This window comes from Bufo gargarizans, chromosome 3 (assembly GCF_014858855.1).
Source record: "Bufo gargarizans isolate SCDJY-AF-19 chromosome 3, ASM1485885v1, whole genome shotgun sequence".
In the NCBI taxonomy this organism is placed as follows: domain Eukaryota; kingdom Metazoa; phylum Chordata; class Amphibia; order Anura; family Bufonidae; genus Bufo; species Bufo gargarizans.
The window spans coordinates 474,481,172-474,506,252 of record NC_058082.1 but is presented as its reverse complement, the minus strand read 5'-3'; the positions used below and the strand labels follow the sequence as shown (position 1 = coordinate 474,506,252).

Genomic DNA, 25,081 nt, shown 5'->3' with positions numbered 1-25,081 from the left:
ATTGAAAACGCACATTAGTATTTGCACCGTAAGATGCTCTGCCATTTATCCCCCACTTTTCGGGGGGGGGGGGGGGGGGGGGGGAATCCGGTAACTATCCCCTGCAGCTGACAACTTCTTTAAAGCACATGCAATATGTTCAACAGCAAAAAAGATATTTGTTTTGTTGAAAAAGGGGGCATTTTTAATTGGCCTTTATTAAAAATATTGAGCTGTTCCGTCACAAAGGGTTAAATGTTTTTCTAACTGTGTGAATGGTACTTTCACTTTGTGCTGGTCATCTAATTACCCTTATTTCTAAACTACTGAGAAGTCATAAATACTTATTTAAGCCACATTCTTATCTATCAGTAAGATAAGGATTGAGCTTTAATGAGTGTTTATAATGTCAGAGAGCAGAGATAAGGAGTCAGTCTGCTCCTCAGATGACGGAAAGGACAAAAAATCCACAGGCAGCTAGTAGAGCATGTCAGCTCTGTTCAGAAAAAAGCATTCCATATTATTAATAAAGACCAATTTAAAAAAAATATTTTGCTCAAAATAAGTATAATGCAATAATAAATTGCCCCCAAAGGTGTACATAGACTTTAAATATTTTGGAATGCAAAAAAATATAAAAATGGTTTGCTCAAAGACACATTTTTTTGGGGGGTTATTTGTTTGGGTCATGTCCAAGCACTGCATTACTTGCTTTGCCCTCTCATGACTTAAAGGGCATCTGTCAGCAGGATCAACCATAGCATTTTTGCCCATTCTGTTGTGGCATTTAGGAAAAATTAGATTAAAAATATGAAAATTAGGGTTAAATGTATGGAGGGCAGGTCCTAGCCACTTGGTGGAGGAGCTAAGGTACACCCTTGGTGAACTTAAACCTTAATATCCCTCACAGCGGATCAGCTGGGGCAGCCCAGTCAGGCATTAACACATAGATTTCTTCATCCAGCAGGAGGGGGTCATTTATTAAGATCTGCATTTTAGACACCTTTCCTAATATCCCTTACAGCTGGTGGTGGATCCGCCACAGTCATGAAGAGGCATTGGCCTCTACATAACTTTGGCGCATCCAGCGCAGTCTAAATATAAGCCAGTTTCCTAGCTGGCTTACATTAGGACCATTTTCTATACTCCTAAAACAGGCATAGAAAATGATAAATGAAATGAGCCTGCCGGCTCGTCCTCTTCCCCACCCACGCCCACTTTTTTAGACCTGACGTGAGCGGAGAAAAGTTGCTGATTGCAGCGCATCTAACCGTTGCACCGCAATCTGCACCTGAAATATGCCTGATATAGGCGAATTTCCGAATAATAAAAGACCCCCCTAGTATCCACCAGGAAACACCGTACAGCTTAACACTTAGGCGTTTCTACTGCACGGCAGCAGTCTGATCACACTGTGTTTTAAAGACAATCCCTCAGGATGAAGCCTTCTGTTTCAAGATTATATAGTGTTTAACATCAAGTGAATCCGTGCTGGGAAGCCGACTATCATGTCTGGTTTCATAGGGTTAATCCTGCTGACAGATGCAGTTTAAAGAGATGTCAGTCAAAGCAAATGCAACATTATCAATATTCATGGCTTCTAAATCCAGAACATGGGTTTAAAACTGTATTGGTTAGGATTATGTGCTTGTGGTTAGAGAATCTGTACATATAACTGGCACTGGCATTGAAACTGGAAGAATAGCCTGTATTCCAACACCAAGACAAAAATCAGCTGTTGTGTAAATTGATTGCAAGCACTCAGCCACAGAAAGCAACCTATTTGTTGTACATAGGGTGGAAAAACCAATATATTCCATTAAGGATTTGAAAAGGACAAGGTGGACGACTAATACAGTAACATTGTAAATAAATATCCATCAGTTCTGCGCACAGGATCTGAAGGTTTTTTTTTCTTCCCTTTCATCCTGCATTGTACTTACAAATGCCTTTACCGCGTACAGTTATTGATTTTGTTATTAGATTTTCAGTTTCTGCAAATGTTTTACTATTGTTACATTTATTATTTATTGGAGCAATTGCCATTAGAAGGAGGAAAGTGTCTGAAATGTTCAATTCACTTTGTGTTATTTACAAACAATGTCAGATTTCTTGGATAATCACGTCTAGGGAGGCAAATTCTGCCATTCACATTCATAATGGTTGTTGTGTTATAATGGGCTGTATTTTCCAAAGCGACTAATCTCCTGTTACTTCTATTTTAATGCTTCTGTTGATTTCTTCTGAAGAAAGTAAGTATTACACTGCACGTGTGTGTTTGTACTGCATGTTTGACTCACCGGATATGGCAGTGGTATTAACATCAGGGCACCCTTCACAATAAGTTGGGTTTTATTTTCAGATTAGCAATAGGCAGAGACACAATCCATTTAAACTGGACTCCACTCAGGATGTAAAAAATGTCGGAAAACGAGTAAATCAGAAGTTAGTAAGATTACGTTTTGTGTATACTATGCAGACAGAGATATGGTCAGTTTGACAACAGTACAGGAAATGCAGCCATATTGGTTGGTATCTTTGAATATGCTTCTTGGAAAATATCAGCTGCCCTTTTCTCTGGAAAGAAGCAAATTACCAGCAGATGGAAAGAAGTTAAAGGGCATCTGTCAGCAGATTTGTACCTATGACACTGGCTGACCTGTTACATGTGCGCTTGGCAGCTGAAGACATCTGTGTTGGTACCATGTTCATTGTCATCACACCTAGAGGCTCTGCTTTCTCTGCAACTGCTGCGCCCCCTGCATTTTTATTAACAGGGCCAGGTATGATGACATTTTCACTGCCTGGTCCTGTTTGTCAAAGTGCAAAGGGCACAGCAGTTGCAGAGAGAGAGAGTAGTGCCTATAGGTGTAACGGCAACGCCCCCATTGCTCCTAGAGGCTCATTTGCATATATTAAAACATCATTTATCTCAGCAATGCGGGCACATATGAACATGGGACCAACACAGTTGTTTGCAGCTATCAAGCGCACATGTAACAGCCATATCTGGTTTCATAGGTACAAATCTGCTGACATATGCCCTTTAAGTTACATTCAATATTGCTACACTGTTATCGCTTTTGCAAATATATGGCCACCACAACAAAGCAAAAAATTGCTAATGTCGCTGTAGGTGAAAAAAATAATATAATTACTAAACTGTAGTTTTCAGGATAACTTCGGATTCACGGATAAATGGTAATTTTTTAGATTTTGGGGGAAAGTAGTGTTCATTATTACTGTCGGTTCTAGCTACCCTCCTCAAAGGGGGTTGTCTCATTCGTCTCAGACAATAGTGGCATATCGCTAGGATATGTCCCCATTGTGTGATAGGTGCAGGTCCCCGAAAGTGGTGCTGGAGCCTCGAAAGTGGTGGAGGGCGCATGCGCATTCGTTTTCTATGGGGCCGCCGAAAAAAGCTGAGCGGGAGAGAGCGATTGGTGGTGGCCGGACCGGAGTCCTCAAGCCACCACGTTGCGGGGCTCTGTTCCCAATATAGGTGTGGGTCCCAGCGGTGGGAACCGCACCTATAAGACAAGGGGGGCATATCCTAGCAATATGCCCAGATTGTCTGAGATGAGACAACCCCTTTAACTAAAGATTAGGATAAATGAGGAACTCTTCCACACTGTTGGTATTTTCTTATGACATTATGTACACAAAATGCAGACCATGGACCGATTGAAAACAATGGGTCCGCAAATAAAATGCATCACAAAACGGATACGGTCATATGCATGAGGCCTTAAACTGGCCATAGAATGTTAATCATTTCACAGTAAAAGGTGACTGTTTATAACAACGTAACACCTATGGTACTTAATCCAATTAGTTTCCGTCAGTTTGGATACATATAGCATTTGTTTCAGTTTTTGTGTTCACTACTGAATAAATCATTGTGTTTAAATTAGGCAACGAGCACCAATGTGTTACATCCCAGTGAGAATTGCAGAAAACAGGAATGATTTTCTGCATGTAGATGTTTTGTAATGTTGTACTGCATGTCCCTCTAACATCCAGCAAATCCATAGTGAAACATTTTGGAACAGTGGTCAGAGCGGAGGAAAATCTTCCTGTCGGTTTCCAGGACTTTTTTCTGCCTATAGTGCATCTTTTAAGATTGTCCCCCTTCTTTGTCAGAAAAAAATAGCACAGTGAAATACAGTAACCGGGTAGTACTTCTGTTTTGACTGTAATACCAAAGGAAACCAACACAAAAAGCACTATATATATATATATATATATATGTATGCACATTTATTAAGACCGGCAATTTAGATGCTGGTCTTAGTCTCTCTGCGCTGCCAGTGGATGTGCCAAAGTTATGTGGAGGAACAGGCCTCTACATAACTTTGGCGCTTCCTCTAGCAAGCTGAGCGGCATACTAAAATCTACTCCAGCAAGGGATTTAAGTCATTTTCCACACCAAGAACTTTTGTGGACAATGATAAATGAGTTGGCCCTGATGGCCCACGCCCTTTTTCACGGGAACGTCAGCGGCAAAAATTCACAGATTTTGCCGCAATGGTGCTCATTTATCATTTTCCATGAAAGTTTTTGGCTTAAATCATAAAGTGGCATATAACTTATAATAAATGTCCCTATAGTGTGTGTGTGATATAGATTAAATTGAATAGCTTCTGTATTTACTATACTATACTAAATTAGAGTTTCGTGCTGCACGTTTTGATCAAAATGTGTGAGCTTTTCTGCTCGGACAAGGCAATCTCATTCTGATGGGTTCCTACTACAGATGAACAAAGTTTTGAAAAATTAGATTTGGCAGCATCGCTGAAGTTTGCCAAGAAATTTGATTTATTACAAATTAATTTGTCACGAATCGCTATAAACCAGGTATACCCAGACCACTCTGCCTAAGTATATTTTTCCCACTTTTGCCATATTCTAACCCCTGTAACTTTTATATTTGTCTAAATCATGAAACCACGCTGCCCTCAATCAACTAGAACGGAGCATCACGAGATGGGACTTATAAACTGCTCCAGATATTCCACAGGTGTAGTAAATCACTGCTCCACCCGGTAAAGCTTTCAATAAAATCTCCGCTCCTGCTTTCCCTGTATTTAGCCAGAGATAGGGGGCAGAAAATAGTGAAGCACTGCAGCCACCATTAATTATCCAGCAGATTTAATATACTCACAAGGTCAATACAATAACAGGCATATCAATGTTAAAAAGGTCGATTTCCTGTTGCTCCCGAGCAGAGATTTTATTGAACACTTTACCGGGTGTAACATTGATTATATCTGTGGAATATCTGGAGCTCTTCATAAGTCCTATCTTGGGATGGTCCATTCCAGTTGATTCGGAGCAGCGCAGTTTCATGATTTTGACAAATATAAAAAAAGTTACAGGTTTAGAATATGTCAATAAAAACACAGGAAAAACTATATAAATATGGTATCAATGTAATTGTAGTGACCCAGAGAATGAAGTTAACAGGTCAGTTTTACCGCATAAAACCGTGGCGGAATTGTTTTGTGTTTTCTTTCCAATTCCACTCCATTTGGATTTTTTTTTCCAGCTTACCACTATATCATATGCAGTATTAAAAGGTGACATTAGAAAGTACAGCTTGTCCCGTGAATAACAAGCCTTCATTCTCTATGTGAACAGAAAAATAAAAAGTTATGGCTCTGGGAAGGCAGGTAGAAAAAAAACATGCAAAAATGGAAAATCGCCAGGTCCCCTATGGGCTAAAAGGATATGTCTGCCGGTTTGTAGTGCTTCAGATTTAACATAAAAAATGGGTCAGCTTTGCAAATAGTCTTCATTAAAAAAATAGTCTTCATTAAAAAAATCTTTAACCATAGTGTGTCTACAGTTCCAGTGCAGACCCTTTTTCTTGATAACTTACATATAATAAGTCAGAAATACACAGTATACACAGATGGAATAGGGCATGCGGTTTTGTTTGTAGTCGGTTACCATGGAGACACCTAGATCTACATATGAGCTGTAGACATAAAATTGTAAGATTTTTAATCAAGCTTATCTGGCCAGCTTTGTATACTGTAAGGCACCATCTTCATGGGGCATTCTAAGGAAACTGTGGGTTTTAAGGGACAATAGGCTGGAGTTCCTAGTGCATGCAAAGAATGTAAATGATATTACCACAACCTGCCACTTATTAGCTATCTAAGGAAATATGTATTTTAAGGAGATCAGGAGCAGAGGAGTGACAGTATTAATCCATAAAGGGATCGATTTTGTCTGCCGGGCATCCTCTATTGATAAGCAGGGGAGATTTGTTTTTCTTTATGGGAAACTGGTTGGAAGATTATGTATTTTGGCCTTTATTTATACCCCCCGCCCCCTTGTCTCTTTATATACTTAATTGTTTATTAACGTTTATGGATCAGTGGCCTGAATATCCTTCCATAGTAACTGGGGACTTTAACTGTGTTATTAATCCAGAGATGGACAGGATCTCCACGGGGGGAGATTTCTATATTTTGGCTCAAGGGTCCCCTTCGGCATGTTTTTGCCAGGAATCGGGGTTTGTGGATGTATGGGGATATTTAGGGAAGGGGAAAAGGAAAAGAGCATATTCCTGTGTAAGCAAATCCGGAAATTCTATGTCCAGGATAGATTTGGCCCTGATAAATAAAAACTATTTGAAATACATAAAACGGATTAAATTTGAGGCTAGGTCTTTATCAGACCATGTACCATGGGCTTAATCTTCCCTGTTTCAAGGGCTAATTTATAGCTTCACAGTTATGGCTATATTGTCAATGGGAGAAAAGCCTACTCTGCAGAAACTTGGTAAGGAGATCTCCATATGACAACATGTTTACTCTATTGGAATCCGGCCAATGAATTAATCTCTAACAGGACTATAGAGTGGCTGGGAAGTTATTCACTAAGTCCTGGACTACTATTAGAGATTAGTTGGGAATAAAGGGATCCCTTTGTTGTACGCCCCTTTGGCATAATTATTATTTACAAGCCTTAGATGAACTGGCTGGGGATCAGTACTGCCAAAAAAATAATATTTTGTATATTGCACAGGTGGTTAGGAATGGGGATATACTTTAGTTTTTGGAGTTAGCACAAAGAGAAAATATATTTAATTTATCTTGGTTTAGGTATTTTCAGCTACGTTCGGCACTCTTTAGTATAAAGGAAAAATCATTGTTTGAGATTTTTACACCTTAGAATGATTTGATAGGGAATGCAGGACAGATGGTTAAGATTTCTCAACTTTAGAAATGTTTACTTAAAGCATGATTTAATAATATACGATCTCCCGGACAAAGGACCTGGGGAATTGATTGTCTAATAATTCAACTGGATGATAGGGATAATATATTGGTGAATTTAAGTTTTGTGTCACATAATTTTAATTACGTTTTGGTTCAATTTAACATTTTGCATAGAATTTATATTACACCTGTATGGCTCAATAAATGTGGTTTAAGAAATACTCCTAATTGTCCACGTTGTGAATCACCCGGGGCTGATCATCTACATATGTTCTGGTCTTATATAGAATTAAAAGAATACTGGGGGGCAATTAATATCTTTATTACCCAAAAATTGAAAGTGGTGATCCCATTTATGGTAGAATGTTGGATATTGAGCCACCTTTCCAAGGTAGCTTGCAATAAATAGAAAAGGATTCTTTTGATTAAAATAATGTTTTTGGCGAGACTTTTGATTGCACGGGCTTGGTTTTTACGTAATATTCCAAGTATAAACACATGGTTAAACCTTGTTAATAAGATCAAAAGATATGAAAATATTTTATATAAACAAAGAAATACTGAGGAAAAATGGATTTGGGTATGGGGAGATTGGAAGTTTCAAGTTTTCTTGCCTCTACCTCCTCATTATCCCCTTTCTGTCTTGATGATGGAGGGGATGGGAGACCCATCACAAGGGGAGAGAGGTTGGGGGGGAACTAGGGGGGTTAGGGTTAAAATTGGGAAAATAGAAATAATAATGTATTCTGTATGGAAAATTGTTTGGTTTTCTAATAAAAAAAAAAAAAGATCAGGAGCAGATGTATCTAACATAACAAAAGATCAATGATATTCTAGACAGTCCAATGAAAAGTCAAGGCATCAGAATGGGATAATGGCAAGGTAATCAATACAGGAAAGAATAGGGACAAGCATTAGTATATATTGGATGCTTTACTAAGAAAGTGATTAGAGATGAATGAATCGATTTGGAATTCATCCTGAATTTCTTGTGATGCATTTCAATAGAGATTTTGAGAGGCAGAGAAACCGCTTTTGAGAGGAAGGAGTGGCTTTGGGGATACTCTTGGGGGGAAAGGGGGGGGGTTCTTTTTCATTAGAGAGACCAACAAATATGCATGAGGAATATTGTAGTACAGCCAAAGCCGCTTTGCCATATTTGCTTATTTTTCTTTTCGGTAGGAAAGCTAGTTTGAACATCTTTAGATTTTTCGGGAAAATATTCAAATTAACTTTTCTTCCAAGATTTAAGGAACACTAAGCCTATCTGATACTTGTAGATGTATAATACTAACATTTGCATATTGTTTCTCAGAAACGCGGAGCAGCGGTGGCTGGACTACAATACGTATCACGCATACTTGTTGATCCCCCTAATGAGACAGAGCACCACTAAGAGTTACCCCATTTCTACATTATATATAATAAAAAAATGTAATTATCTAGTGATTTTTCAGTCTAAAGTCTAATGTTATTTATCATAAATGTGCCGTCAGTTTCTACTCCACCAGGGTTGAGTACAGCAGGCTGGAGTACACTTGCAACTTTTTTTAAAGTCGCGAGTGATAAAACTAGCTGGCTAAAAATGGCTAAAAATGTAGCTCTGCCCACAAAACATCCGTGCTTCACTTTGTAAATACAAAATGCCAGGCATGACACAGGACACGCAAACACTTCTTAAATTTGTCACAAAAGATACTCCACTGGCAAAACAGACAAAAACCCTTCCCTTTTCTAGCACTAATACATTAACCCCTTTAGTCTAAAGTTATTTGAAGTGACATTCCCTAAATTTATGAAGAGTCTAAGGCCTTTTAATAAACTTGGTGCAATGTTGGCCGTCCCTGCATCAGAAAATCTAGGTCACCTCATTTCAGTTATAATTTACACCAGTTTCTGCCATGAAATATAGTAAATAGTTAACCCCTGCCCATATTTCTCATCACTTTTGAAAGCAGTGATCTCAGAGTGACCCAGAGCAGCTTTGCCTTGTAATGGATTTCCTGTTGCTGCCCCAGATACATTGAAAAGCTGCAAATTAAAATAAAACTGACAGTGTAAATTGTACTCCAGAGCTGTTTTATGACCTCTTGGGGGACATATTTTTTACATAATTTAAAAAATATAAAATAAAATACACATAAAGCTGGCTTTGTCAGCATTGAATGGAGAGTGTCAAATTGGTTTCACACATAAGGGCAGATTTATGAAAGGATTAACACCACTTTTACGACAGTAAAAAGTTAAAAATTATGATACAACATATTTGCACTATAATTTACAACTTTTAACAACTTTTCAAAAGTTGCTAAAATTGTTGGCGGGATTTAGCAGGAGGGGCAGGGCCAGTAATGGCGTGACCGATTTAGTAGAATTTATTTTAAAAACTGGCGTAAATTATTGCTCAAATTTATGCTAGATCATAGACAGTATAGGTTTGATTTTCTGGTGCATGGACTGGCAGAAGATGAACCAAATACCCCCATTGACAAAAAATATAGAAGAAATGATATATAGATAGAAATGTCAAATTGCTGCAAAATTCAACATGCATTTATGTCTCAGGCAGATATGCATGGATGTTAGCACACAAAATCTTAACTCAAATTTCTTAACTCATCGTGATATCCTGAAACAAAAGCCATTGGGTAGATGATTACAGGTGTGGCCTGCTGCTATAAAAAAAAGTCTCTCAAAGGTTACTTTTGGGCAGTGTACTTCTTGGTGACAGATTGTTGACTGCTACGACACATTCAAAGATGTTTTGCTCAGTTGACAGACTTTGGGAGGGGGCACATCATTGATCTGAGAGAAGGTAATGTTTTTTATTGACAAATTGCTCGCCATCTAGGCTGACCTAGCTGTTAGGAGTTGTTGGGAGCTGTGGTTACATGAGGGCTTACACACAGTGAACAGGCTCTGAACTATTCAGACAGTCCACCTGTAAAGAGGATCATTTAATCTGTTGCCAAGAATGAGCAGCTCCAACTGTTTAATTGTCCATCATCCAGACAGAGGTTGCACCTTCATTACCCACCCCTGTCTCTGCCCGGACCCTTTCCAGGTAATCACCAAAAGAAAATTGGGTGACATGGCACCCATTATGTGTCCTGCCATTGATAGACATCCACTGTCGCCTTCGTTTGTAGTGGTATCATGAACAAGAAACTTGTACTGCTATGGACAGAAACTGTATCATCTTTAATGATGAATCCAGGTTCTGCTTGGGATCGGGTCTGGTTCGAGTATGGTGAGCCTTATGGTGAGCGCTTCATTCCTGCTTTTAATGTAGAGCAACACACTGCCCCAACTCGTGTGATGATTGATACGAGGGACATTAGCAGTTCAGAGAAAGGTGCAGGATATCCTGTGGCCACATGTGTTCCTCTAATGGCAGAGCTTCCAGCTGGACTTTTTCAGCAGGATAATGCTCAACCCCACACAGCAACAGTTTTCCAGAAGTGTCTCTACCAGACTGGAACACTTCCTTTGCCTTCTCAATTGCCATATTAATTGCCAATTGATAATTTAGGGGACCAACTGGGACTTGGAAAGTACAACTTGGCCTACAAAAAACATTAATAGGAAAAATAAAAAGTTATGATTTATAGAAGGCAGGGAGTAAAGATGTAAATTCCAAAACTAAAAATGGCAGCGGTGGGAAGGGGTTATTGTGTGACTTCATATATTGTTATTTCTGTAATATTAATCTTGAAGAAAAAAGCAGGTATTTAACCCGTAGGATACCAGCGCCGTACATGTACGGTGCTGGAAACAGGGACATCTGGCAGTCACTGATAGCCGTACCCCTGCTGTATGCGCGGCACGTGCGGTATCCTACCGGATGCAGGGTGGCCATCGGATCCCCACGCTGCTGTGACGGGGACCCGATGGCAGGGAAGGCAGCGGATGCCTTCCTTAGGCATCATGGCTGCCTTCCATGACAGCCTGTAAGATCCAGCCCACTGGATCTCAGAGGCAGGAAGCTGTAAGTGTATTACACTGTGTAATACACTTACAGCCAATGCATTACAATACAGAAGTATTGTAATGCATTGTAAAGGGGATCAGACCACCAAACTTTGAAGTCCCAGAGTGGGACAAAAAATAAAGTGAAAAAAGAAGTTAAAAAAATTATGTTTTACAAAAAAATTAAAAGTTTCAAGTAAAGAAAAAAAAGTGTCCTTTTCCCCTCAAAAAAAAATATATAAAAATTGTCAAAAATAGGGACGAAAAGAAAAGTAGACATATTAGGTATCGCCACGTCCGTATCGACCGGCTCTATAAAAATATCACATGACCTAACCCCTCAGATGAACACCGTCAAAAAAATAAAAACTGTTGTAAAAAAAATATTTTTTTGTCACCTTACATCACTAAAAGTGCAACGCCAAGCAAACAAAAAGGTGTATTCCCCCCAAAATAGTACCAATATAACAGTCACCTCATCCCACAAAAAATGAGCCTCTAACTAAGACAATCGCCCAAAAAAATACAAAAAACTATGGCTCTCAGGCTATGGAGACACTAAAACATGATTTTTTTTTTCTAAAAATGCTTTTATTGCGTTAAATGTAAAAAAAATAAAAAAGTAGACATTTTAGGTATCACCACATCCGTAACAACCTGCTGTATAAAAATATCCCATGACCTAACCCCTCAGATGAACACCATAAAAAAAAAAAAAACTGTGTCAAAAAAGCAATTATTTGTCACCTTACATCACAAAAAGTGTAATACCAAGCGATCAAAAAGTCATACTCACCCCAAAATCATACCAATCAAACTGTCATCTCATCCCGCATTAAATGAGACCCTACCTAAGACAATCGCCCAAAAAAATAAAAAAAATAGGGCTCAGAAAATGGCAAGATTTTATTCTGTTCAAAAATGATTTCACTGTGTAAAAAATTATAGACATATTAGGTATCGCTGGGTATCGCTGGGTCCGTAACAACCTGCTCTATAAAAATATCACATTATATGCCCCCTCAGGTGAATGCTGTAAAAAATATGCCAAAACTTGCCTCACAAAAAGTTTAATACCAAGCGATCAAAAAGTCTTATGTACCCCAAAATAGTACCAATCAAACCGTCACCTCATCCTGCAAAAAATGACCCCCTACATAAGACATTCACTTAAAAAAAAAATAATCATGGCACCCATAAACCTATCCATAAAAATCTGCCCCCACAGCAGTTCACCATATGGGGTGTTGCCGTATTCAGGAGAAAATTGGTAACAGATTATGGGGTGCTTTTTCTCCTGTTACCCCTTGTGAAAGAATTTGGGGCTAAAGCAACATTTTATTGGAAGAAACAAAACCTTTCATTTTTACAGCCAAGTGTTTTCAAATTCCATAAACGCTTAGGGGGTCAAAGTGCTCAGTACCCCCCCTTAATATATTATTTAAGGGGTGTAGTTTCTAAAATGGGGTCATTTTTTGGAGGGTTTTCACTGTAGGGTACGTCAGAGTCTCTTCAAATGCAAAATGGTTCCTAAAAAACATTCTAGCGAAATCTGCCTCCAAAATCCATGTGGCGCTCCTTTCCCTCTGACCACTGCCACGTGCCCATAGAGCAATTTACCTTCACATACTGTATGGGGTATTTCTGTAAACTCCAAAATCAGAGTAATATATATTGAGGTTTATTTTGCTGTTAACCCTTGCTGTGTTGCAAGAAAAAATTGATTAACATAAAAAATCTACCAAAAAAGTGAAATTTTGAAATTTCACCTCCATTTTCCTTAAATTCTTGTGGAACAGCTCAAAGGTTAACAAAGTTTGTAACATCAGTTTTGAATAATTTGAGGGGTGTTGTTTCTAAAATGGGTCATTTATGGGTGGTTTACATTACATAAGCCCCTCAAAATCACTTTATAACTGAATTGGTGCTTACAAAAATGGTTTTGGAAATTTTGTTGAAAATGTGAAAAATAGCTTCTAAACTTCTAAGCCTTCCTAAAAAAAAAAAATTACATTTACAAAATTATGCCAACATAAAGCAGACATATGGGGAATGTTGATTGATAATCATTTTATGAGGTATTACTATCTGTCTTAAAAGTAGAGAAATTGTGAATTTTTTCAAATTTTGTGTAAATTTGGGATTATTTTATAAAAAAAAGGTGAAATATATATCGACTCAAATTTGCCACTGTCATGAAGTACAATGTGTCACGAGAAAACCGTCTCAGAATAGCCTGGATAAGTAAAAGCGTTCCAAAGTTATTACCACATAAAGTGACACATGTCAGATTTGCACAAATTGACCTGGGATTTAAGGTGAAAAGTGGCCCGGTACTGAACGAGTTAAATGTTATTCATATTATTTTTCCTGTTTTCTTTTTAGGGATAGCTACAGCGATGCCAGTGAGGGAAGCTCTTCAGATAATTAACTGCATCCAGTAAATCATGTTAAATATCAGGTAACTGAATTTGTTATCATTCTCATTACTGTTAATGCGCTAATAGCATTCATTGGAATATGTTATTTCTAGAACAATTATCATAATTGTCTGTTACTAGGTGCTGTATTCGACACAGTTAAAATAAACAAACCTATGAATCATGCGTGTGAATATTCGCCACAAATTCTAAGAAAAATTGGTAAATTCTGCAATAAAACATGCTTTGCAGGGAGTGCGTAGTTCAGTTATTACAAAGATATATGTTAAACTGCAATGCACTACAGTATATCCAAAAAAAGCATTACTATACCATTAAAAAAAACTGAGAAGTAGGTTCACCTTTGATGGCCTCTTCAGTGTAACTGTGCTACATGTGGATTAGTCACAGAATCTGGTACGCTTTTCAGGGGATATCATCATATACATTGCAAAGAGTGAAATATGTGGATATCCGAAGCCAGGGGCGTTGCTAGGGTCTCAAAGGAACCGGGGCCCAAGCCCCAATGAATATGGCCTAATTCTCTAAGGCTCCTTTCACACTTGGGGTAGCTACCACTAGTGCACCGTGCCGCCGGAAGTCTGCTCCGGCCCCACTCACTATAATGGGGCGGGCCGGAGGTCCAGCCGCAGCACGGCAAACATGCAGAGAGGTGGCTGGAATAAAACTGCAGCATGCTGTAGTCTTTTTCAGCCCACCTCTCGACATGTTTGCCGTACTCCCCGGGAAGTTTCCCCTCCCCGCACACACCGCATTTTGCTGTACTTGCTATACAGCAACTCATACCTCTCACATCCAGGGCCTCCAGGTGATGTCTTCTCTGATGTAGATCTTTTCTGTCATCATCTTCTCCACTCGGTCCAGACAATTTCTCTCAGCTGCACCTCGTCTCTGCAGAGTGTGACACACAGACATCTTAGGTTCCTCACATTTCTATTATCATCCCCCAACCTGGAGTCCCCACAGTGTTATCCTGCTGCTCGCTGTGCTCCCCAATACCCCCAAATACTAGTATAATAATAGTAATTCCCTTCTAGAATGCCCTCCTTAGTAATACTGCCCCCTACAGTGCCCCCAACAGTGATAATGCTCCCCAAGAGTGCCCCTATTAGTAGAAGAGTAGAAGAGCGTTCCAGTATTAAAGCATAACTGTCACATTTAGACCCTAATTTCAATTTTCATATATGTAGTTACTAATAACATGATATTCCAGAATCAGTTACTATTAGACTGACTTACCTCATATTTAATAAGATTCAGCCCTTAGCAACCAGTCTGCATAAAACTGCAATTTCACTATTCAGTTAAGATGGCCACCACTGCCCTCCCCCTGAGGCTAATCCCGCCTGCCCTCACTAGCCAGTAACAATAGCCCCCCAAAAGTGTCAGTAACCAGAGCCCTCCCCCCTAAAGGGTTAATCTCCTGCAGCACAAAGGGGTCGTCTTACCACATGTTGCTTTCATTTATACACTGAGCAGACGGCAGATCTCCCCTCCCTGGTCTGCGCTGCTTCAACTCTGAATTGTCCAGCTCTGCTGAGTGAGGGAGCGTCTGCCAAGCGCAGGGACAGGGAGAAGTGCACACAGCCCAGGCACTGTTATCAGCTGCTGGGGAGGACCTGGCTGTAATCATTTACTTACAGTCCCTGGCTGTCAGTAATCTGACCTTGCACGCAGCCTGCTTCTGCGTCCTCCGTCCTTCAACACATAGACGGACCATGCCTAGCAACACTATTTTAAGCACAGGTAAAAGTAGGCAGTAGAGGGAACAAAACTGTGGAATTAAGGGGTAATTGAATACACAGTGAAAAGTTGAAATAGGGCCACCAAGGAGATATTAATCACCACAATCCAATACTCCCCAAAAAAAAAAAAATATGACAGTTATACTTTAATAATGCCCTCACAGACCCCTCAGTAGTAATACGGCCCCCATAGTGCTCTTAGTAGAAATAAGGCGGATCTAGAAGACCCTCCTTTAGAGCCCCCAGTAGTAATAAGAACGTTTATAATGTCCGCTAGATTTAAAATGACCCTACAGTGCTCCCAGTCTTTATACTGCCCCCTCCTGTCATAATGCTCTCCCCTGAATTGCCCCCTGTAGTTATATTCCTCCTCTTAGTGTCCTCACAAATAATTCCTCAGCCCCTCCACCATACAGTCCCATGTAAATAACACTATTTCCCTCCCTCCGCCATACAGTCCCATGTAAATAACATCACACCATCTCTCAAGCCCCCTACAATATACAGTCCCATATAATTAACATCACCTCTCCCCAGTCTCCTCCAACATACAGTCCTATGTAAATAACATCACTCCCTCCCATAGCCACCATCAACATACAGTCCCATGTAAATAACATCACTCCCTCCCACAGCCACCTCCAATATACAGTCCCATGTAAATAACATCACCCCCTCCCACAGCCGCATTCAACATACAGTCCCATGTAAATAACATCATTCCCCCCCAGTCACCATGAATATTCAGTCCCATGTAAATAACATCACTCCCTCCCACAGCTGCCTTCAACATACAGCCTCATGTAAATAACATCGCCCCTCCCCAGCCTCCTCCAACATACAGTCCCATGTAAATAACATCACTCCCTCCCACAACCACCATCAACATACAGTCCCATGTAAACATCACTTCCTACCACACCCGTCATCAACATACAGTCCCATGTAAATAACATCACTCCCTCCCCAACCACCATCAATATACAGTCCCATGTAAATAACATCCCTCTCTGTCTACAGCCCCCTCCAATATACAGTCCCATGTAATTAACATCACCCCCTCCCCAGTCTCCTCCAACATACAGTCCCATGTAAATAACATCACTCCCTCCCACAGCCGCCATCAACATACAGTCCCATGTAAATAACATTACTCCCTCCTACAGCCGCCATCAACATTCAGTCCCATGTAAATAACATCACTCCCTCCCCCAGCCACCATCAGTATACAGTCCCATGTAAATAACATCACCCCTCCCCCAGCCACCATTAATATACAGTCCCATGTAAATAGCATTACTCCCTCACAACCACCATCAACATACAGTCCCATGTAAACATCACTCCCTCCCACAGCCGCCATCAGCATACAGTCCCAAGCAAATAACATCACTCCCTCCCCAGCCACCATCAACATACAGTCCCATGTAAATAACATCACCCCCTCCCACAGCCACCTTAAACATACAGTCCCATGTAAATATCACTCCCTCCCACAGCCACCTCCAAAATACAGTCCCATGTAGATAACATCACCCCCTCCCCCAGTCACCATCAATATTCAGTCCCATGTAAATAACATCACTCCCTCCCACAGCTGCCTTCAACATACAGCCTCATGTAAATAACATCGCCCCCTCCCCAGCCTCCTCCAACATACAGTCCCATGTAAATAACATCACTCCCTCCCACAACCACCATCAACATACATAGTCCCATGTAAACATCACTTCCTCCCACACCCGTCATCAACCTACAGTCCCATGTAAATAACATCACTCCCTCCCCAACCACCATCAATATACAGTCCTATGTAAATAACATCACTCCCTCCCAGAGCCACCATCAAAATGCAGGCCCATGTAAATAACATCACTCCCACCCCCCAGCCACCATCAATATACAGCTCCATGTAAATAACATCACTACTGAACATTTAGTCCCATGATAACATCTCTCCCTTCAGCCCTAACATACAGTCCCAGTTAAATAACCACAACTCCCAGCATTGCTCTGCCTCTCCCTTCACTTACCTCTCCTCATATACAGACATCACCACAGCTTCTTCACCTCTTCACTACCGTCCTCCCCTGCACTGGTCACATAACACATGATGATAGTGACATCATCGCAGGTCCTTCCCAACCCCTGCCTTCTGCACTGATCACATGACCTGTGATGTCATCACAGGTCCTTCAGATCTTGCAGTGCATTCGATTCAATTGTATTGCCGTCCTGAGGATGGCAATACAGTTGTATCTCCCTGGCAGGAAGTATATTTGGGGCCTGGGACAATACATCAGGGGCCCAGGCCCCGAATGTTTTAGCCTAGCAACGCCCCTGTCCGAAGCCTAAATTGACACACCGTGGATTTAAAATCATTTCACGCTGCAGATTTATTTTTCAGCATGTGGTTTAGATTTCTTAAAACCTCTTCTACCTTGTTGCTACGATAAAATCATTGCTGAAAATCTTCAAAGTATCTCCTACCATGAATGTTTGATGGCTGGTGATACAATCCACAGGATGTCCAACAATCATCATAGTAAAAGATCCAGGGAGGCCGCAGCCACTTCATTATTTACACAGGCACTATGGGGGAGATTTATCAAGACTGGTGTTACCATACGCCAATCCTGATCCCCTGTGCGCTGTTAGTCAGACGCATCTCTGCTCTGCCGTGCACCAGAAACTCAAATCTACACCAGCTAGGGGCTGACATAGTCCTTTATCTATAAGGAGATATGATACCGCACATGGGCTGAATGAGGTGAGGATATCCAGGGAGACAACACCCTGTTAAGATGTTTAATCTTATCGAGTCTAGTAGCAGATTATTTTTTATATCACATAATGCGATTAATACATAAAATTAATCTGATCTTTGTAGGAGTAGGGACGTAACTATGGTTTGAAAGAGCCCCATAGCAAAATAAGATTGGGCCTCCACCACCTTGTGCAAGAAAATTAAAACAGCAGCATAAGTACTGTAGCAATATTTAAAGGTTTGTATACGAGCACCATATAGCTCCTTATAGCAAAAAGCCACTATATGTTTATTCCCCACGAAAAGGTACAATGTTCTTGCACCTGACTGGGCAACCCAACCTCTGGGCCCCATAGCAGCTGCTATAGTTACGGCATTCATAGGAGAGGTGTTTTCCATTGAGCAGCAACGTAAATGTGAGCAGCTAATAGAACATGCTGTGTTAATTTAAAGATAGGGTTGTTCATATTTGTGGGTTTGTCGTCTGAAAGACGGTGGATCTAGAAGGATATGACTGTAACCTCCACCATCAAACTCGTTACACAAGACCAAAGATGAGCCACAATGAGGCACGACCATCAAATATGGCTTATCATACTTCTAACTATAATGGTGAGACTGAAGGATATATAGCATGCAGTCTTGCTGGAATGTAGTGTGCCCTAACATTGTTCACCATGTGTGTTAAATAATGATAACTTTGTAGAACGGGTTGTTACAGATGTGGATATTTTTTATTTATTTTTTTAATTTATGTACTTGACCGACCTTGAAGGCCACTGTTGCTCTATAGCAGTCGTAGGGGCACCATGAAGTGGCAGACTAATAAACGTATCAGATATGTTGCAGGCATTACAGCTGCCATAACTGTACGGCAAGGTGAGGGAAGGAGTGTTATGTAGTATATTTTTATAGTCCGCAATAGGGTTGCAGCTATCGACTATTTTTGTAATCAAGTATTCTATTGATTAATCCAATGATTAATCGAGTACTCTAATAACAAAAAACTAATTAAAAGAACATTTTTCTTTATAAAAACTCATCAGCCCCGCCGTGCCATCAGCTGCTCCCCCCATACCATCAGGTTCCCCCATGCCGTCAGGCCCCCCCTCAGTGCCATCAGCTGCCCCTCAGTGCCAACAGCTGCCCCCCAGTGCCATCAGCTTCCCCCCAGTGCCATCAGCTTCCCCTCCAGTGCCATCAGCCCCCCCAGTTCCATCAGCTTCCCCCCCCAGTGCTATTAGCTGTCTCCCAGTGCCATCAGCTTGCCCCCCAGTGCCACCATCTCCCCCTCCTAGCCATGTCCCCAGTGCCAGTGAAATAAAATTCTTACCTCTCCTGTAGGGGCGCCGCTTCACAGCTCCTTCATCTTCTCCTCCCGCTTACGTGCACTATGTATTGACCATCTGTCAGAAGGAAAGTGCAGCGTGGTGCGGGCCAGCGGGTGACCACGGAGAGCTGGGTAATAGCAAGCACTTCACTCCCGCTCCGTGGTTACATGACACAAACGTATCTGCATCAAGGATTTTTTTGTGTCAAATTACTCGATTCAAATTGAGTAATCATTTCAGCCCTAGTCCGCAATTATACCCTTCTGCATTTTTATATCTTCATTATTTCATCTTATTACCATAATATTTCAATTTCTTCACATACACTACTCACAAAAAGTTAGGGATATTTGGCTTGTGGGTAAAATTTCAGGATGAACCTAAAATGCACTCTAACCTTTACAGATGAACTTAATGTGACCTTCTCTAAACTTTTGAATGCACATGTCCAACTGTTCAATGTTTCAGTACTTTTTCACAACTCTAACAAGGAGACTAACGGCAAAAATCACAACAGGTGTTTGATCCATGAATTACCCAATAAATTTCCTGGATCAATTAGAATTTGCATTTAAACAGTCCTCCTTATCATGCTGTTCACATTTTGACATCATGAGACCAAGACAACACCTAACAATTGATCAACAGTACCTCGTCTTTGTGAGGTTTCAAGCAGGATGTTCTCAGACGGAAGTGGCTACTGAGCTTAGAGTATCACAGAGTTTTATCAGCAGGTTGCAACAGAGATATGGAGAGACTGGAAGAGTCACAGAAAGGCATAGAAGTGGACATCCAGTGGCCACACTGATGACCGCTTCATTGTGAACAATGCCCTGCGGAACCAGATAATGCATGCCACACAACTCCAGGCAAATTTAAGGGAGGTGAGAGGCATCCAAGTGTCACATCAGACCATTAAAAACCATTTAACTTGGCCTGGTCTGTGCGCTGGATGACCTGCAAAGGTACCTCACCACACCACAAGGCACAGGCGTCATCGTCTTGCATGGGCCAGGAAGCATCTATGCTGGATGAGGGACCAGGGTGCCTCAGTACTGTTAACTGATGAAAGTCGATTTACGCAGAGCAGAAATGATGGCTGTCAACGATGTTGGAGACGTCAAGGAGAGCGCTATGCATCAGCCACTTTTGTCACCAGAAGAGCCTTTGCTGGTGGTGGTGTTACAGTGTGGGCAGGTGTGCCTAGTTAATACAGAGCTGCCCTACACTTTGTGAATGGTACAATGACAAGCCCATACTACTTGAATAATATCATGAATCCAGTCATTGTGCATCTGCATGAACAACACAGGCCTAATTTGATCTTCATGGAGGACAATGCGCCAGCTTATCGAGGTCGCATCATTAGGAAACGGCTGCTGTAGACTAGGGTACCTCAAATGGAGTGACCTGCATTTTCTCCAGACCTGAATCCCATAGAAAACCTGTGGGATCAGCTGAGTCACCTTGTAAAGACTCGTAACTCTGTACCCCAGAACCTCAATGACCTGAGGGCCACCCTTCAAGAAGAGTAAGATGCCATGCCTAAGCAGACAATAAGTCGACTTGTGAATAGCTGTAATTGATGCTCAATGCCACATGACAAGTTATTGAGACATTGACATTTTTGTGGGGGTATACCCACCACTGTTGTTGGCTTTTGTTTCAATAAATAGTTTGAGATGAGGAAATCACTATTGCATGCTTCTACTTAAATGCCCTACTTTCATGATATAATATAACTGTAGGGTGAACTTTTTACGTTTTCTTTAAATTTCACCTGGAAGCCAAATATCCCTAACTTTTTAAGTGTATGTCACTTTTTGAATCATTCCCTCATTTATTTTCAAGCTTTAGAGGCAACAGAGTATTATCTATAGGCGTCCTACTGACTTTGGTGTGAATACTGTACTGTCTTTATGCCTACAGCATTTATCTATTCTTTGTTTAGTAGGTTGGTCAGTACCAGGCACTGAATGAGCGTCGATCAATAATATAAAAGTTGATTAGCACTCATTTAAAGAGAACCTTTCATCGGTCCAAACATTGTGAACTAAGTGTAATGATCTGTACAGCGGCGCCCAGGGATCTCACTGCACTTACTATTATCCCTGGGCGCCGCTCCGTTCTCCCGCTATGCCCTCCGGTATGTTCGGTCACTTGGTTATAGTAGGAGGAGACTGCCCTTGTTCTCCTGGGCGTCTCCTTCTCCTAGGCTGTAGCGCTGGCCAATTGCAGAGCACAGCTCACAGCCTGGGAGAAAAAAAACTCCCAGGCTGTGAGCTCTGTGCTGCAATTGGCCAGCGCTACAGCCTAGGAGAAGGAGACGCCCACCAGGAGAACAAGGGCAGTCTCCTCCTACTATAACCAAGTCCCCTAAGTCTCCGCCTACTATAACCAAGTGACCGAAGATACCAGAGGGCATAGCAGGAGAACGGAGCGGCGCCCAGGGATAATAGTAAGTGCAGTGAGATCCCTGGGCGCCACTGTACAGATCATGATACTTAGTTCACAATGTTTGGACCAATGAAAGGTCCTCTTTAAAGTACTCTTCATACTGCCTGATGTAAAGGGGAAAGAGGGCAAACAATCGTATCAGTCCCCCATTCACTTTGCATATTGTCGGCAACACATCTCTGTTCACACTGGTTGATGTGATGCCAACAAAATGAGTTTGGCTGCTGCATCAAAGATGTGATCACCTGACAAACAAGCATTTTGCTTGTTTATTAGATAATCTCCTAATCCTTTACAAGGGCGAGTTATCGGGAATGAGCTTTCATTGGAACACACATTTGATAACTGGCCTGATCCTCGACTGGTGTAAATGGGTCCTTAGGCCCCTTTCACACAAGCGAGTTTTCCGTGCGGGTGCAATGCGTGACGTGAACGCATAGCACCCGCACTGAATCCTGACCCATTCATTTCAATGGGTCTGTGTACATGAGCGTTGTTTTTCACTGATGGTTGATAGAAGATGTTGTTTGTAAACCTTCAGTTTTTTATCACACGTGTGAAAAACGCATCAAAACGCATTGCACCCACGCGGAAAAAACTGAACAACTGAACGCAATCGCAGATAAAACTGACTGAACTTGCTTGCAAAATGGTGCAAGTTTCACTGAACGCATCCGGACCTAATCCGTCACGCTCGTCTGAAAGGGGCCTTAAACTTACAGATTTTTTTTTTTCAATAACTGTTTGTGGTATAACTTTTACAAATTTTTAGACCATTTATTTATCATTTTCAGAAGTAGATTCCTTTTTATTTGCTGATTATTACTTCTGAGAGTTTTTTTTGTTAGTTTGCTTGTGAACATGTTTCTCCAGGGCAGTATACTTGGTCAAAGACATTTTTCATATCATTTCACAGATTGGCTATGTCTTCCTTGATGGTTTGTGTACATTTTTCAAAGAGGTTCTTTAGGAAGTCTTTTGTTGGTAGTGCTTTTATATATTCTTTGATATCTGTCATCTCTTGCTAATCTTCACCTGCCTTGCTGCCCTACCTGCTTGCTGGAGGGGAATTTTTAGTTGGTTTATAATTATATATTGTAAATCTCCCTTTAACTTGGCTTCTTGTGACTAATCAAAAGATGGCTTATTTAGGGTTATGTCCATCTTCACTTTTTTTGGCAGTTTTGTTGTTTTTACATGTTACTGTACATGGATATTTTTTATTTAATGATTTCCTTATTACAGTTTTTGTTACAGTATAACAACACTACAAGGTGGAATAGGGGTATTGGCACATTTCAGAGGATTTTCTTTTCATGTAGCAATTCCTTTTGCACTAAGGAGCTACCATTGCTCCTTCCTTGGTCAGACCACATACCTATATGGTATCTTTTTTGTACAGTAAAATCAATGGGCAAATGGATCCAGACCTACAATGTATTTGTATGATACAGTACATGTCTAAACATCCTACCTTTTTTTTATATATATATATAAATATATATATATACAGTCATGTGAAAAAATTAGGACACCCTTTGAAAGCATGTGGTTTTTTGTAACATTTTTAATAAAAGGTTATTTCATCTCCGTTTCAACAATACAGAGAGATTAAAGTAATCCGACTAACCAAAGAAAACTGAAGAAAAGTCTTTTCAAGATCTTCTGTAAATGTCATTCTACAAAAATGCCTATTCTAACTGAGGAAAAAGATAGGACACCCTCACATGTATTCCCTCTTAAATTGGCTCAGATCTCACACAGGTATATCACACCAGGTGCACATAATTAGTAGATCGTTACTCTGCTTGTTGAATGAGGCTTGCCCTATTTAAACCTCAGACATTTAGTTTGGTGTGCTCCTGACCGTTGAAGTGAGAGTGAGCACCATGGTGAGAGCAAAAGAGCTGTCAGAGGACTTCAGAAAAAAGATTGTAGCAGCCTATGAGTCTGGGAAGGGATTTAAAAAGATCTCAAAAGATTTTGAAATCAGCCATTCCACTGTCCGGAAGATAGTCTACAAGTGGAGGGCTTTCAAAACAACTGCCAACATGCCCAGGACTGGTCGCCCCAGCAAGTTCACCCCAAGAGCAGACCGCAAGATGCTAAAAGAGGTCTCCAAAAACCCTAAAGTGTCATCTCGAGAACTACAGCAGGCTCTGGCTACTGTTGATGTAGAAGTACATGCCTCTACAATCAGAAAGAGACTGTACAAGTTTAACTTGCATGGGAGGTGTGCAAGGAGGAAACCTTTGCTTTCCAAGAGAAACATCGAGGCCAGACTGACATATGCCAGAGATAAAGTTGACAAAGACCAGGACTTCTGGAATAATGTTCTTTGGACAGATGAGTCCAAAATTGAATTATTTGGACACAACAGCAGAGGACATGTTTGGCGTAAACCAAACACAGCATTCCAAGAAAAGAACCTCATACCAACTGTGAAGCATGGAGGTGGAAGTGTCATGGTTTGGGGCTGCTTTGCTGCAGCAGGACCTGGTCAGCTCACCATCATAGAATCCACGATGAATTCTACTGTGTATCAGAAGGTGCTTGAAGAACATGTGAGACCATCAGTTAAAAAATTAAAGCTGAAGCGGAACTGGACCATGCAACATGACAATGACCCAAAACATACTAGTAAATCAACCAAAGATTGGCTGAAAAAGAAGAAATGGAGAGTCCTGGAATGGCCAAGTCAAAGTCCAGATTTGAATCCCATTGAGATGCTGTGGGGTGACTTGAAAAGGGCTGTACGTGCAAGAAACACCTCAAACATCTCACAGCTGAAAAAGTTCTGCATTGAGGAGTGGGGTAAAATTTCCTCAGACCGATGTCGAAGACTGGTAGATGGCTACAAGAACCGTCTCACTGCAGTTATTTCAGCCAAAGGAGGTAACACTCGCTATTAGGGGCAAGGGTGTCCTATCTTTTTCCTCAGTTAGAATAGGCATTTTTGTAGAATGACATTTACAGAAGATCTTGAAAAGACTTTTCTTCAGTTTTCTTTGTTTAGTCGGATTACTTTAATCTCTCTGTATTGTTGAAACGGAGATGAAATAACCTTTTATTAAAAATGTTACAAAAAACCACATGCTTTCAAAGGGTGTCCTAATTTTTTCACATGACTGTATATATATATTTTTTTTAATAGTATATC

The 25,081-nt window shown here is 40.8% G+C and overlaps 1 long non-coding RNA gene across 1 annotated transcript in view; it reads left to right on the top strand.

The window, feature by feature from the left end:
• LOC122932809 overlaps window positions 1-25,081 on the top strand; it is a 61,421-nt gene that overhangs the window by 13,620 nt on the left and 22,720 nt on the right. The window contains exon 4 of the long non-coding RNA XR_006388345.1: window positions 13,566-13,641. This is a non-coding gene — a long non-coding RNA (uncharacterized LOC122932809). The remainder of the gene's footprint in view (window positions 1-13,565; window positions 13,642-25,081) is intronic.